At 45.7% G+C, this 15,844-nt stretch overlaps 1 protein-coding gene across 1 annotated transcript in view; it reads right to left on the reverse strand.

Moving 5' to 3' along the window:
* LOC149473370 (retinol dehydrogenase 16-like) overlaps positions 1 to 15,566 on the reverse strand; it is a 65,255-nt gene extending 49,689 nt beyond the window's left edge. The window contains exon 1 of the mRNA XM_089680883.1: positions 15,496 to 15,566. The gene's annotated coding sequence lies outside the window, so the exon portion shown is untranslated. The remainder of the gene's footprint in view (positions 1 to 15,495) is intronic.
* Positions 15,567 to 15,844: the final 278 nt, after the last annotated feature.

The following is a 15,844-nucleotide window of genomic DNA, read 5'->3' on the forward strand; positions in this document are numbered from 1 at the left end:
CATTTGTGGCGATACTTCACATACATGGTGCAACCAGTTTACATACTGGCACACGGTCAACTCTTAAGCACTCAGGTGTGCGCGCGCATGGGGGGCGAAGTTATTTTGATTTTTTAATTATTTGTACACTGTACCTTTCATTTTTTTTTTATCACATTTAATGCTATCACAGGGAATTCAAATATCCCCTATAACTTCAATGGGCATTGTCATATATTCTTTTTTGAGAAATCTGGGGTCTATCAGACTCTAGATATCTCCTCTGCCCTTACATTATCTAATCTCACCAAGATCGGTGTGATCAGATGCTTTCCCAATTTACAAATGGCGCTGTTTATATCCTGCAAAACTGAAGTGATGAAATGATCGTAGCTTCTGGTTTCTTAGACTATAAAGATGACTGGCAGCATTCTGGTCTCCAATCAGCTCTATGGTCAGCTGGCAGATACACTGACTGCCTTCTCAGGTTCCCCTGAGGCACGGGACTGCCCAAGAAGGCTGTGGAAGGCAGCGGGGGAGGGGGGCATCTTTTCCAGCTGCTTTTAAAAGCCATCCTGCAGCTAATTAGCTACTAGGATTGCTTTTATATGAACGCCGATCGCTGGCTGAAAAAAACAATACCAGGATGCTGCCTGCAGCTGCAGGCATCATCCTGGTATAACCACTCAAAGTCCAGTGACGTACCAGTACGTTGCTGGTCCTTGTTGGGTGTATATGATATGTTCTAATTTTGTTATGCAGCCTGTGGGCTGAATGAAAAAAGAAGAAGAAATGTCTGACAGAAAAAGTGTGTGGTATGCCCACCATTAGAATATACCTCCCTGCATCCACCCACTTCTAATGGTGAGTACACATGAAAAGTGCCAACAAATATTATAAAATATATATGCCGAAGCATAGGGGCCATCCACCTACTGGCCAACCCAGGCCCCCATGCTTTGGCATATAAGCTCTTTGTTAACTGCGGATGAAAAATCTCATCCAACAGTGCTGGCCACACCTACTTATGTTTATTCTGAGAGCAAGTTCTTGTTGCTGTCAGAATAAACAGGTCGGTGCTGAAGCTGAAAGCATTCCTGCAAAGAAAACAGCAATGGTTAACAATAAAACAGTAACAATAAAACAGTAAAAGTTTAACAGCAGAACAGTAACAACAACGACAACTACAAAAAAACTACAACAATTTTTGATTTTTAAAGTTTTTAATTTTGTTTGGAATTTGTACTTTATATTTATTTATTTATTTTTTAAACTTTAACTTTTATAAACAGATTGCAGGGTCTCTCCAAATGCGATAGCCAGTTTCCTGACTACCTAACATCTTTTGAGACCCTGTGTAAATATGTGCCCTGAACTGTCCTGTGCTGTACCCTATACTAATACTCCACTAGTGTATGGTAGTGATGGAAGCAGTCCTTGATGCAGAGGCCAGGTTGGCCAGGACAGGAGGGACAAAAAAAGTGGTTGTCACGTCTAATTCCATGTTTGCTACAGACACAACATCTTTTTTTGGGGGTTCCTTTGGGTTGGGGTATCAGGAATGGCATCGGGAAAATGTCTCTCATGCAGCCTGCTAACTGCATCTGGGTTGGGGGTTTGGGCCACAGCACCTTCTGGATACAAAAGGGCCGTGATGATCTCTTCCTGGAATTTTAGGAAGGATCTACTACATCCAGTTGCTTTGTAAAGCACAAAAGCATTATACAGAGTCAATTGAAATAAACAGACACAAACTAAGTATTGATTCATCATCTGGTCGTTGAAGTCCACCCCTCCCATGATAAGGTTATAATCGTGGACACAGAGGGGCTTCTCAACAACACCAGCTGCTGTGGTAATTTGGATGACCATATCTGCGTGAATGGAAGACAGGATGCAAACATCCCATTTGTCTTTCCACTTCTGTAAGGGACCGCCCAGCGACACCAAAGTACTTGTTCACCAGGGCCCCTGATGGTGGGGATGGACTTGGTGTACCCCGGGACCAGGTCGTGACTACTGAGGATACCCGTCAGTGGTAGGGGTATTCGCCAGGGGCTTCCACGGGAGAGAGCCTGATATGAGGAGGTCTGGAGACCCCGTTGAGAGGGATGGATGGATGGCTGAGCAAGTGCAAAGTCAGGCAGGCCGGGTTGGTAACTATGGGGACGGTGCGGTACAAAGCAGCGGGCAGAGAATAGTCGGGTCACACGCCAGGTCAGCAACAGCAGGTCAGATCCAATAGGGGGCATCCAGGAGAGAGGTCAGGCAAAGCAAGGGTCTGGGCAGGAGAATACAGCAGGGTCAGGCACAATCCGGGTCAGCAACTTACAAGAAACAGGTTCGCAATACAGGATACAGGATAAGACCAGAAGGCACTGAATGACAGCTCAGGGCCATTTAAATATCCCGCCCTGCGCTGTCATTGGTGCCAGGCGTGCACCCGCGGCCTCTACTGCGCATGCGCGAGCTCGATCGCCGCGGTCGGCCTGGCCCTAGTGCCCATGTCCCTGCAGAGGGCGGTGCACTGCGCCTGCACCGAGACCAGCGCCGCGGCGATCCCCGACAACTTCACTGCAAGCAATTCCTCATTTCTCAAGCAAGCTTTTTCCCCCTTTCTAAGACGGGTTTTTACAAGCCTTTGGGGGAAGCCTCGGCAATTAGGTCGCACAGTGCCACATGCGCCATTTCCACAATTGTACACATGTTTAAAGGGACTCATCAATGCAGATTTTCTGCTTCGGAGTATATATATCTGCAAATTTCTGGTTAAGGTGATTTACAAGGGGACGAATTTTGTGGAGCCGGTCAAATTCAGGGTCACCCCGAGGACGACTGAGTGTGTTGTCGCTGAAATGCATAAAATGCATTATATTCTCATATCTATGCCTGGCCATGGCAGCAGAGAACATGAGCATATGATGAATTTGGATCTGTGGACCAATACAACTGCAATTGACTTTTTTTAGTAATGCCCATGTTTAGGTTTAGGCCCCAAAAAACTTTAAATTCGGAAACTGTAATGGGTTTCCATGCAAATGGTCTGGCAAGGTTTGAATTTGGGTTGGTGGCGATAAACTGTTGTGCATATAAATTGCTTTGATCCACAATCAATGCATACATATCTTCTGTGAAAAACAGCTCCAAAAAATCAAGGGGAGTATTTAAATTTGCTGTTTCTACCTGAATTCTGGCTTGGGAAGTGAATGGGGGTAGTACGGGTGCTGCAGAATTTGTGGGCTGCCAATCGAGATTTGCAAGCACGTCCAGAAGGACACTATGGGCTCTACAGGCCTGTGTGTGAATTCTTGTTGACTGCGGGACAATATTTGTGCTCACCACCACACCAGCTTGTACTGCACTTATGGACTCGCCACGTCACCAAGTGATACTGCAGTACTGGTATGAAAAGGACCAGGATGTACTAGGCCACTGGTGCTCGCCAGTTCACCAAAAGGTAGAGCAGCACTAGTATTGGCACTCTGCTGCATATGAGCATCATCATGCGTTTGTAACATCTCATTAACCTGGAAATGGGGTCAGGTACACCTGATCTTAGCAGGGACCTCTTCTCTGTCATCTGAACTAACTGTCAGGGTGCCACTGATGTCTACAAGTTCACATTCTGAGCCTGATTCTGTCAGTGAGTCTTCCCCTTCGCTCTCACCTGACATGCTCAGAATCCTGTAGGCTTCTTCACTAGTGTACCTTTGGTTGGACATTTTGGCCATTAAATTTATGGGTACCTAGTACGACTCATGGGAAAAAGAGCGCTTGGCTGTCAGGGACTGCTTGAACCGCTACAAAAAAATTTACCGGCAAGTGCTAACAGAGATCAGGACTGATTCTGTGAACACTGCGGTTTTGTATACAATGTACCAAGTGACAGTGATCTACTGACACTGCACTTGCTGGGGAAGAAGGGGGGGGGGTAAATGTAGGGGCTAAACGCAGGTGCTGGCAGGTGCCGGGGCTGATCCCGCTAATGCTGCATTTTTGGGGATGCTATACTAATGTGAACACTGATATAGTGCTGATCTGATCAAAAATATTGATCCATTCAGACACTATACTAGCAATGGAGGTTTATTGTGTAAGTGAGTGTGTTCCTGGCAATCAAGGGGTTAAATGTGATTACTGGTGTACTAGCAGGCAATCTGATGCTATCTGGGAGGGGCGCTAACTGACACTAAGGCTATCTGAAGTCGCTGGTGACACTAATACAGTGATCAGCAAAAAATCTGTACACTGTACTAATGACACTGGTGACAGGACAGTGAAGGGGTTAAATGGGGGGAGGCGATCAAGGGGTTAAATGTGATTACTGGTGTACTAACGGGCAAACCGACGCTATCTTGGAGGGGCGCTTACGCTATTTGAAGTCGCCAGCGACACTAATACAGTGATCAGCAAAAATATCTGTGCACTGTACTAATGACACTGATGACAGCGTAGTGAAGGGGTTAAATGGAGGGGGGGGGGGATCAAGAGGTTAAATGTGATTACTGGTGTACTAGCAGACAAACTGACGCTATCTGGGAGGGGCGCTAACGCTATCGGAAGTTGCCAGTGACACTAATACTGTGATCTGTAAAAAATATGTGAAGGGGGTTAACTTGGTGGGTAATCAGGGGGTTAAATGTGACCTAGGGTGTTCTAAACTGTAAGTGTAATGCTTTTACTCACGTTTTGTGTTCTTTCTTCTCTCTCTGGGATGGAATGTGCCCAAGCAAAGAAGATTGACGTCATAGCCTGTCCTGTGAAATTGTCAACACAGGACAGGATAGGACAAGCACTGATCATCCGACTTAGGCCAGACATCACTGGCCTAAGTCGAATGATTGAACCCTCGGGGATTGGATCGTGACACCCGCGTGTCGGCGAGGACGCGCACGCCCCCCGGCCTGCGAAAACAGTGGGAGCGCTAATCATGTTTATATACATGATCCTGCGCACAGGAGCCGCCTTGTAGCAGTAAATGTACTGCGGGCGGACCCCTAGTGGTTAAAAGAATCGTATATGATGCTCAATATAGTGCACTATACTAAGTGTCCCATTTTACAGACAGCAGTTTGTAGTCAAAGGGTTTCATAGATAACTCTGGTTCATCAGTACCAGCAGTGAAAGAGAAACAAGACATGTATGCAATTCCACTGATCTCAATTTGTGATCACAATTGGTTTATGACTCATATTGATTACCGTATTTTTCGCACCATAAGATGCACTTTTTTCGCCCCAAAAAAGGGGGGAAAATGTCAGTGCGTCTTATGGAGCGAATATGGAGCGGCCGGTCCGGTATTTCCACTGCCGCCGTGTCAGAATACCGGGCCGGCCGCTCAGCTCTACAGCGGGACCTTATAGAGATGACTGCTGACCTTTGGGGAGGGGGGGGGAGCGGGTACCTGAATTTGACAGATACCCGCTCCCACTTCCGTGGAGTTGTTCTTTCATCTTACCCGTTCCTCTATCCAGCGGCGCGGTCTTCCCGGCTTCTGTAGTGTGGGCATGACAGCCGGGTGCCAAGTGCGCATGCGCAGGAAGCGGTGCTTTTTGTGAATGGTAAGGCGGCACCTGGGACACATGACAGATCCCAGAAGCCGCCGGACCAATCACAAAGCGCAAGTGCTTCTCGCTCATGCGCATTGGGCACCCGGCTGTCATGCCGAGCGCCATTACAGAAGCCGGGAAGACAGCACGCGGCTGGATAGAGGAACAGGTAAGATGAAAGAACAACTCCGCGGCCCTGTGCTGTCCGCAGTCTCTGGTCATCCCTGTGCTGTCCGCGGTCTCTGGTCATCCCTGTGCAGTCTGCAGTCTCTGGTCATCCCTGTACTGTGTCCGCAGTCTCTGATCATCCCTGTACTGTGTCCGCAGTCTCTGGTCATCCCTGTACTGTGTCCGCAGTCTCTGGTTATCCCCTGCACCGTGTCCGCAGTCTCTGGTCATCTCCTGTACTGTGTCCGCAGTCTCTGGTCATCTCCTGCACTGTGTCCGCAGTCTCTGGTCATCCCCTGTACTGTGTCCGCAGTCTCTGGTCATCCGCTGTACTGTGTCCGCAGTCTCTGGTCATCTCCTGTACTGTGTCCGCAGTCTCTGGTCATCTCCTGTACTGTGTCCGCAGTCTCTGGTCATCTCCTGTACTGTGTCCGCAGTCTCTGGTCATCTCCTGTACTGTGTCCGCAGTCTCTGGTCATCCCCTGTACTGTGTCCGCAGTCTCTGGTCATCTCCTGTACTGTGTCCGCAGTCTCTGGTCATCTCCTGTACTGTGTCCGCAGTCTCTGGTCATCCCCTGTACTGTGTCCGCAGTCTCTGGTCATCCCCTGTACTGTGTCCGCAGTCTCTGGTCATCTCCTGTACCGTGTCCGCAGTCTCTGGTCATCTCCTGTACTGTGTCCGCAGTCTCTGGTCATCCGCTGTACTGTGTCTGCAGTCTCTGGTCATCTCCTGTACTGTGGCCGCAGTCTCTGGTCATTCCCTGAACTGTGTCCGCAGTCTCTGGTCATCTCCTGTACTGTGTCCGCAGTCTCTGGTCATCTCCTGTACTATGTCTGCAGTCCATTAGTTCAGAATTTTTTTTTCCTGTTTTCTGCCTCTAAAACCTAGGTGCGTCTTATGGTCAGGTGCGTCTTATGGAGCGAAAAATACGGTATATCAATTGAAGGCTACACTCATCTCCACAAGGGAATAGCTAGCGGATACTCCTATATGGGACTAAGAAACAGAGAGGTCTAAGGCTCAATGCTGTCCTGTCATAAGGTGGTAATATTGGAGGAGGCCTCTTCCCTTCCTTACCTACCATGTGGCATGTTCCAAAGTCCTGAAACAAAAAGCTCTACATGCACAGTAATGGACAGGACAGGACTCCTCTTTGCAGCATTTTAAACGTGGATTTGATCAGGTTAGTGGTGTTAATGATTAAGTTGGTAATATGAAACTTGCAATGCTTTACCCCATGGCTATACACTTATAAGAGAAGGAAAGGTTAACTATCAAAAAAACTATTATAATATTCCCTCTCCTTATCTCTTCATGGCCTTGCATGCCCTTTATCACAAACTGCTGTGTAAATACATTTTTTACATGCATCCACGTGATCACATCAGATTTATAATTACTCAACATGAGTTTAGTGTTACTAAACCCAGGACCCTGCATTCACTATATCTAGTCTCCCACAGTACACAGAACATAGAAATGCAATTATATTAGTAAATATAAACTGCTAAATACCTTTTCTCATCAGCAGTTGGAGCAGTCTTGTGACTTCTATCAGTGTCCAGCAGAGCACTGGTTAAAGCTTGTAAGAAAAGTTTTAATTCTCCTATGACTACGGTATGAGGCTGCATAACCCCTGACCCTCTGACTGGACAGTGCTGATTGGCCCTGTGCTGATCACATGCACTCTCCCAAAGGGAAAAAAAACTCCATAGCACGTACACACTAAGCTGAGCATGTGCAGAGTGACTCCAAAGACTCTGTGTTATCAGGAGATGAGTCGGGAACAAAGGAAGAAAGGGAAGATAGGATAAGCCAGGATCAAACAGCCTTTTTACACAATGCAGAAGAATAACCCCTTAGGTTCCAAAGTGAGTATGACAAGCATACTTGACTGCATATACAGACTGATTTTACTGTTGTGTGTTTACAAAGCAAATACTCTTTGCACATTGGTACAGACTAGTATTCCAAAGTTTCTCTTCTCCCTTAGGCTGGCTACATGTTGGCCGATAAACGAAAAATCGGTCATTGCTGTCACCGATGCTGCCACCAATGTCTACGAAAAACGGCCGTTTTTTGTGGATTTTCCAGCATGACCGATAAAAAGAAATGAGAAGATCCACGAAAAACAGCCAACGGCATTGCCTCACTAACGGCGTGAATATCAGCTGATTTTTCTTGCGGATGAAAATTCGGCTGATAAACGACCCGTCTATGGCCAGCAGTAGTTTCTCTCCCTCACTCAGGTAATGTGACCCCAGTGCTGATACAGTGGCAGAGGAGGGGCAAACAAACATGCTTTGTAGGCGTTCAAAGTCCTTCTTATCAACTGTTGACATAATTAGTTGTTAAGACACTGGCTGCTAGAAGGTTGTAATGGTGCACAGTAAGTTCCTGCAGCTTTGTGTAACTAAGGCATGTTGCAAGGGAACTCCTGAAGAAACCTGAAGGCACCCCAATGTGCCTGGTCACCCTGGTTGAAATAGGCTGTATAGAGAAGCACAGGCAACTAGTGATGACATCGCAGGGTTTAAAGTTACTTAAAGGTGGCCCCTGCCACCTCCAAAAAAAAAAATTAAAAGTCAGCAGCTACAAATACTGTGGCTGTTGACTTTTAATAATAGGGCACTTACCTATCCATGCAATCATTCTTCAATCGGCTGTCGGGTGTTGGCACTGCCATCTTGACTAAGGGAAACTGGCAGTGAAGCCTTATGGCTTCACCGCCGGTTTCCTGCAGTGCATGCTGCTGCGCTTTGTGAATGGGTTGCAGTCCTCTGGGACACTTTCAAGGTCCTAAAGGACTGAAACCCATTCACAAAGTGAAGGGATGCAGGGGTGCTGAACCTATGGCTCAGTTGGCCGTGCTAACCTAAGCTGGAATTGGGAGCAGATACCTGTCCAGGTACCTGCTCCCCCCCCCTTAAAGGTGCCAAATGTTACAGCGGAGGGGGAGGCAGAAAAGTGGAGCTTACACTTTTGGGTGGAACTCCGCTTTAACAAAAACAGAAAATGTAAATTGTGTGTTTAACAAGAAGGAAAAATAAATTAAATTTCAGCATTAACAGTATGAAGGATACAGTATGGGGCGTGAAACTCTTTTTTTGGGATTGTAGAGGCAAAATATCATACCGTTGGAGTTCTTGAGAGATATAAGAAATTATGGAATAATTCAAACCAAAATTACCAACCCATAACATAAACATCACTTATAGATGTATGGAATTTAAAGCCTTCTTCAAACTTCAGATGACAAATTACCCCATCCCCCCTTCAGAACAAACAGATTCCCCCATCTACTCAATGCTATTGTAATCTGACAGCAGTGATTCCTCCACAGTAAGAGTACACTAATTAGAACCGCAGCCTATTGACTGCAGCTGCTGATCGCATGAAAGTATTCCAACATTCTGTACCCTGTCAAGCAGGAATGACCATAGATGGATCAAAATGTGTCCAGTCCCTGCTGAACCGGCTGAAGTTTGATGCATCTGTGGACAGCTTAATTCTGGGTACACACAGGAAGGTCTTTTCCTTCAATCCAGAGGGCGGAATAAAAAAGACACCGTACATATCTCCATACTAACACATAGTGCAGCGATCTCCACGCTGAGCTATTGTGTTCTGATAGGGAGATGCCCCCCCCCCCCTGCCTGGATACTCTGATCAGCACTCGCAGCCATTGCTGGTTTTCCTATATGCCCAGTATTCCCTTTATTGCAGAAAAGACATGCACTGTATATCTCTGCTCACAATTTGTGACAGTGGAATATTAGTTCCGCTTTAAATTGACTGGCCCATGTGACCAGGGGCAGACTGACCATTTAGCCACTCGGGCACTGCCCGAGGGCCCGGGGTCAGTAGGGGCCCCATGAGATGCCCGTGGTATCTTTCATAGGCTTTTTTGGGTGTGGTTTGAGTGTGGACAAGGACACAGGGGCCCCATGATTTCCTATTGCCCGGGGGCCCTATGAGTTGTCAGTTCGCCCCTGCATGTGACATTAACTGTCTGGGCTGTCCAGAACAGTGTAGCCGGTGAGTGCATGTATGCGCTGCAAATTCCATTCATTTTAAAGGTAGGCCAATCTTAGGACAGGCCCTCTGTTAAAATAAGAAGAGTCTCTGAGGAACATGCATGAGAGGTGTACTGGCCAACTGGGAAGACTTTGAATAAAAGGATGTGTGATGTCAGGTAGGCCATATAGTTCATATCCAACTAAAGTTTATAGTTTAGACACCATAAGGTCTGTTCATAACAAGCTTTTATCTATGATTCATGCAACTTTCACTCAGGATTTGCAAATTTTTCATATAAGATTCAGTTACAAAAATGTATGAATCGTGGGCTGAAGTTACTGTATGTGAATATTGAAAGACAACATTGAAAAACTGAACAAGGGGGATGGTGCTGCGCTACCCCAACTCAATATAAATAAGTAAAATAAATAGAATATGTGAACAAATAAAAGAGTGGATCATGAACTATACCTCAATCTTGTGAATAAAAACCAATGAGGTGAAAATAATAAAATAATACATGTAGTGACAAATAGAATGAGAAATCATCAGGGGAATAGTGAACAAAAAAAAATGGAATGAGCTCAAGTGAAGAGTGAAGTGAATAACTAAAAAACCAAGGTACTAGAACGTCTTGAATCACATGACGTAGAAACCCCATGTGCCAAAAAATAGTGAAGAAACGACAATGTGACCAAAAAACAATATTAATGTGCACAGTCCAAACAACTCTGTGTTCATTCAGTCGGTGACAACATCCGGTGATCACTCCAACAAATGAATCCACCACCTGCTAGCATGCATGCTTACCTCCATGCTGGGACCCCCAGGGGTCAACACACTTCAATGTAGCGCTTAGGGTAGCGATCCTAATCACATTGAAAAACAGACCTCAAATGCTGGGAAATACTCACCAGAGATTGGGCTGAACCACATGTGTTCTGAAAGTTCCCATTTCATTTAATACAAATGTGTACAGGTCTGTGAAACAAGTAGTCTCCAGTTTCTAATGAACAAGAACATTTTAACTGATGCTTGAAGAAAATATATACTAAAAAATAAATACAAAAAAAGTTACGAATGTTATAAGGATTTTTTTTGGATGATTTTAGGTATGTTAATAATACTGATTAATGACTGGGAACCTACAGGCTTGAAAGGGGGAGTAAAGGTGGCCATACACTTTTTTACTCAGGACTAGATGAAATCTGCTCAGTGGGTGGTCCTGTAAGTCACCTTGTTTGTAAAATAAAAGGAGCTGCCAAAAAGCAGGTGCATTCCCTCAGATACAGCTGCTTGAAAGCCAACGGGACTAGTTATCAAAACACAATAGCCACAGTGAGTAATTCTTCCATCTGTTGTTGTTAAACATGGATGGAGGAATCCATTGGATTTTTGGATGAGACACTATGGTCACAAGGGCTGCACTGATAAGAAAAAGGAGTAAATGAACAGCCTATAAGGGAAAAGGAACTGGAGCATACTCAGTAGAGATCAACAGATGATTTATACAGTCTCAGGTTGCAGCAGGGACACAGACAAGGAGGATAACAGAACAGCAGAATCAACCAGGATTTTTTCAGAATACAGAAAAGGAATGCTCTGTGGTTGAGTAAATATGAACACAATGTAATATAGCATGTATCGGCATTAATTGATGATTTGGATTTAACAGCTTAAGGACCACCCTATAGCAGATATACTGCTACAGGGTGGCACCTGTGTGCAGAATCACGTATATATACGTGATTTTGCATTTCCGGGAAGGGGGCGCGCACCAGCGGATGTCAATCACTAGGTCCCGGCCAGTAATTACCTGCCATCTCCGACGGGGAGGAAGATTGTTTTGTTTACAAACAGTCTTCCACTCTGCCAGCTCGAGCACACTGCTCTGGATTGCTGTGCACAATGAAGAACACACCCCCTAGTAAAGCACTCCCAGCACACAGTTACCCCTTTGATCACCCCTCACATTAACCCCTTCCTGCCCAGTGCCATTAGTACAGTGTCAGTGCTTTGTTTTAGCACTGATCACTGTATTGGTGTCATTGGGGTGTCATTGGTGACACCAAGTTAGTTCCCCCCCAATGTCAGAATGTCTGCCGCAGTCCCGCTAAAATCTCTGATCGCCACCATTACTAGTAGAAAAAAAATCCCATTATCTATACCGCCATGTATATGTGTAAACGCTATGACTTTCATGTAAACCAATTAATTTACACATATTGGGATTTTCTTTAGCAGAATACATTTTGGCCTGAATTTATGATGGAATTTGATTTTTTAAAGTTTTTTACTGGACATGTTTAATAGCAAAAAGTCCAAAATATAGTTTTTTTCTCAAAATTGCAGGTCTTTTTTTGCTTATAGCACAGAAAATAAAAAACGCAAAGGCGATCAAATACCACTGAAATAAAGCTCAATTCGTGGGGAAAAAAAGGACATAAATTTCATTTGGGTGCAGCATTACATGACCGCACAATTGTCAGTTAACCTCTTGCCGACCGCGCATAGCCGAATGACGGCTTCACCGCGGCCGGCCAGTTCTGGGTGGACGTCATATGACGTCCTCCCAGAACGCGCTCTCCTGCGCGCCCCAGGGGGCGCGCACCCGGCGATCTCCGTAATCGCTGTGTCCTACGGACACAGCTGATCACGTGATGTGGTAAAAGGCCAATCACAGCGGCCTTTTACCACGTGATCAGCGGTGTCCAATGACACGCTGATCACAGGGAAATGCAAGTGCCGGTTCTCGGCTGCACTTTCCTCACACTGTCAGATCGTGAGGAAAGTACTGCCGAGAACCGGCAGTTGTCAGAGCGGGGATCGACACCGATCATCAGGGCACTGATGATCAGTGCCCTGATGATCGGTGCCCAGCAGTGACACCCGCAAGTTCCGCCCAGCAGTGCGCCCACTAGCTCCGCCCACCCGTGCCCAGCAGTGCACCCACCTGTGCCCAGCAGTGCCCCCACCTGTGCCCAGCAGTGCACCCACCTGTGCCACTCTGCAGTGCCACCTACCTGTGCCCAGAAGTGCCACCTACATGTGCCCAGCAGTGCCACCCACCTGTGCCCACCAGTGCCACCCACCTGTGCCCACCAGTGCCACCCACCTGTGCCCACCCACCAGTGCTGCCCACCAGTGCCACCCACCAGTGCAGCCCAGCAGTGCTGCCAGTCAGTGCCACCAGTCAGTGCCCAGGGGTTGTGCCAGTCAGTGCCGCCAGTCAGTGCCCAGCAGTGATGCCAGTCAGTGCCGTCTATCAGTACCCATAATCAGTGTCACCTATCATTGCCGCCTATCAGTGCTGCATATCAGTGCCGCCTATCCGTGACCCCTAATTAGTGCTGTCTATCAGTGCCGCCTATCCATGCCACCTCATTAGTACTGCCTATCAGTGCCCTTTAGTGCTGCCCATCAGTGCCCATCAGTGCCGCCTATCAGTGCCCATCAGTGCTGCCTCATCAACGCACATCAGTGAAGGAGAAAAAATACCTGTTTGAAAAATTTTATAAAAGAAACAAATACACTTTTTTTTTTTTTCAAATTTTTTGCAATTTTTTTATTTATAGCGCAAAAAGTAAAGCGCCCAGCGGCGATTAAATACCACCAAAAGAAAGCTCTATTTGTGAGAAAAAAATGATCAAAATTTCATATGGGTACAATGTTGCATGACCGCGCAATTGTCAATCAAAGTGCAGCAGAACACAGTTCTGGCATCTCTAGCACTGAATATTTGTAATGGCAAGGGGTTCTGGGGTGTGCTGGAGGATCTATTGTTGCTGGCTGCATGTGGATCTATTGTCACTGAAGGGGGTCAAATTTTTTTGTGGTGGTATATTGTTGCTGGGGAGGTCTATTGTTGCTGGTGTGGGGTCTGTTGTTGATAGGGGTCAATTGTTGCTGGAAGGAATCTTCTGTTGAGAGAGGGGTCTATTGTTACTAGCTGCTGGGAGATCTGTTGTAGCTGCTGGGAGTCTATTGTTGCTGAGGGGGTATTTTGTTTTGGGGACCCGTTATTGCTGGAGGAATCTATTGTTGTTGGGGTGGGGGGGCGAGGGGGGGGGTTATATTGCTGCTGGTTGCAGGGAATCCATTTTTCAGCTTTTTTTGTTATCATTAACAAATTTCATACAAATTATTTAGCACCACCAAATGATACTTGACTCTGTTATCTCTAAAAGGAGAGGTACTGGAAGGTGGGTGGGGGGGGTGGAACCAAGTGATAGTGCTTGGAGGTGGTAGGGGATGGAGACAAAAGTGATTCAGAAGGGGGGAGATCCTGCACCTATTTTTTGAGAAAAAAAGCCCTGATTAAAACCAACATGGATCTGGCATACAGATAGTTGTCAGTAATCAATGTTAGGCATATGTGCTGGAAGCTGTCATTACAGTAATGTGACAGCGGCACACACAGGGCTTGTGGTTTACTAGTATGCCAGTGGCTGCAGGCATCCCTGCAACCAGTGACACTAGCTGACATCATTCTTCAAATATGACCATAGCCATATTTAGGTAATGGCATCATCCAACATCTCCACCCCTTTGTTTACTTTCAGCTGCTTCCCAGAACATCTTCCAAGCGGGACATTTAGTATACAAGCATTTCCAAAAAATAGCTTTACTCATGTTTACACATGAACTGCCATATACCTTGAGTACAGCCATGCCATTCATGTCTATGGGTGGCTGTATACAGCACTAAGGCTGCTTGGGTGAAGATGCAGGAAACGCCATTGCATGGGCTCAGGGTCCCAAGTGCAAGAGCTTTAAACTCTGTGAATCTGGTTAAAAGTGGACTATTGTCCATGTCAATTATTTCCCTTATCCTAAAGTGATATGAAAGACAACTATTAAAAAAAACAAACAAACATGTCATACCCACATGCTCTGTGCAGTGTTTTTGCAAAGATCAGCCCTAATCCTCCTCTTCTCGGGTCCCCTGTCAGCGCTCCTGGTCCCTCCCACCTGCCAAATGCCCCCAGAGCAAGCAGATTGCTATGGGGCACCCAAGCAGGCTCGCTTCCATTCACACACAAAGCCATGGCTCAGTCCCGCCCCCTCTCTCTCCTCATTGGCTCACTGGGTGTGATTGACACTAATGAAAGCCAATTCAATGGCTCCCTCTGCTGTCTCAGCCAAAGAGGAGGGGGAGTCCCCAGAGAGTCGAGGCTCTGGTGCACATCGTAGGATTAGGATGGGGCTCAGGTAAATATTGGGGGGGAGGAATACTGTATACAGAAGGTTTCTTACCTTCATGCATATAATACATGAAGGTAAACAGCTTCAGCCTTTCCAGCCACTTTAATTTTATGATAATATGTCCATGTGCATTGATAATGTGGACATGTGTCCTGTAGAAAATATACCATGTGCATAGAACTTGAATGTTACAGTATACTCTAAGTAACATGTAGGTAAATTGGTATATTAACATTGTTTTCTGCATACACAGTATACCAAGTTTATTGAATTTTGTCTGCTTCCTCTTTTAATACAATGCTCATATCATTCATGTAAATATTTTAAAATACCTAAAATTGAGCACAAGTGTATTAAAACTGTAAGATTTTCTGGTACATTAAAAGTAGTCACGTTCCTGTGAATACCTGAAGTGAAGGTACATAGAAAAGCTGTCTTCTTTCTTCTATGAAAGTGCACAAAACCAAGTGAAAGAAAAGTTGGTACATAACACCTTTTACTGTGTAATATAACAAATAAGCTAGAACAATCCTCTGTATATGCTCCATGTGTTATAGTGTAGTAGCCACATACCTGGTTATCCTGTTTTCCTGGGAGTTAGCAGGTTACCCTTGCTGTTAGTGTCACCTCTGCATAGAACTGTATGAAAAAGGAAGCTGAAAACCTGTGCCAAATGCGTTTTTATCGCACTTGGCTTTTTATCAGGGCATGTGCAGACTGGCATTATTAAATATTTGATTACCGATTTGTGTACTGCAAAAGGTTAGTGAGAACATAGGAGTTTACACTAGACTGAACATGAATGCTATTATAGTCAGAAAAAACATTTAATTGCTGAAAGTGCTGTACTACAAACCATTCGTCCAACCTCTAAATGATTTCCCACACTTTTTCCCAGAGACTATGACCAGATATATACAGT

This window comes from Staurois parvus, unplaced genomic scaffold (assembly GCF_062004578.1).
Source record: "Staurois parvus isolate SC_StPar_1 unplaced genomic scaffold, SC_StPar_1.0 ptg000017l, whole genome shotgun sequence".
Taxonomy (NCBI): domain Eukaryota; kingdom Metazoa; phylum Chordata; class Amphibia; order Anura; family Ranidae; genus Staurois; species Staurois parvus.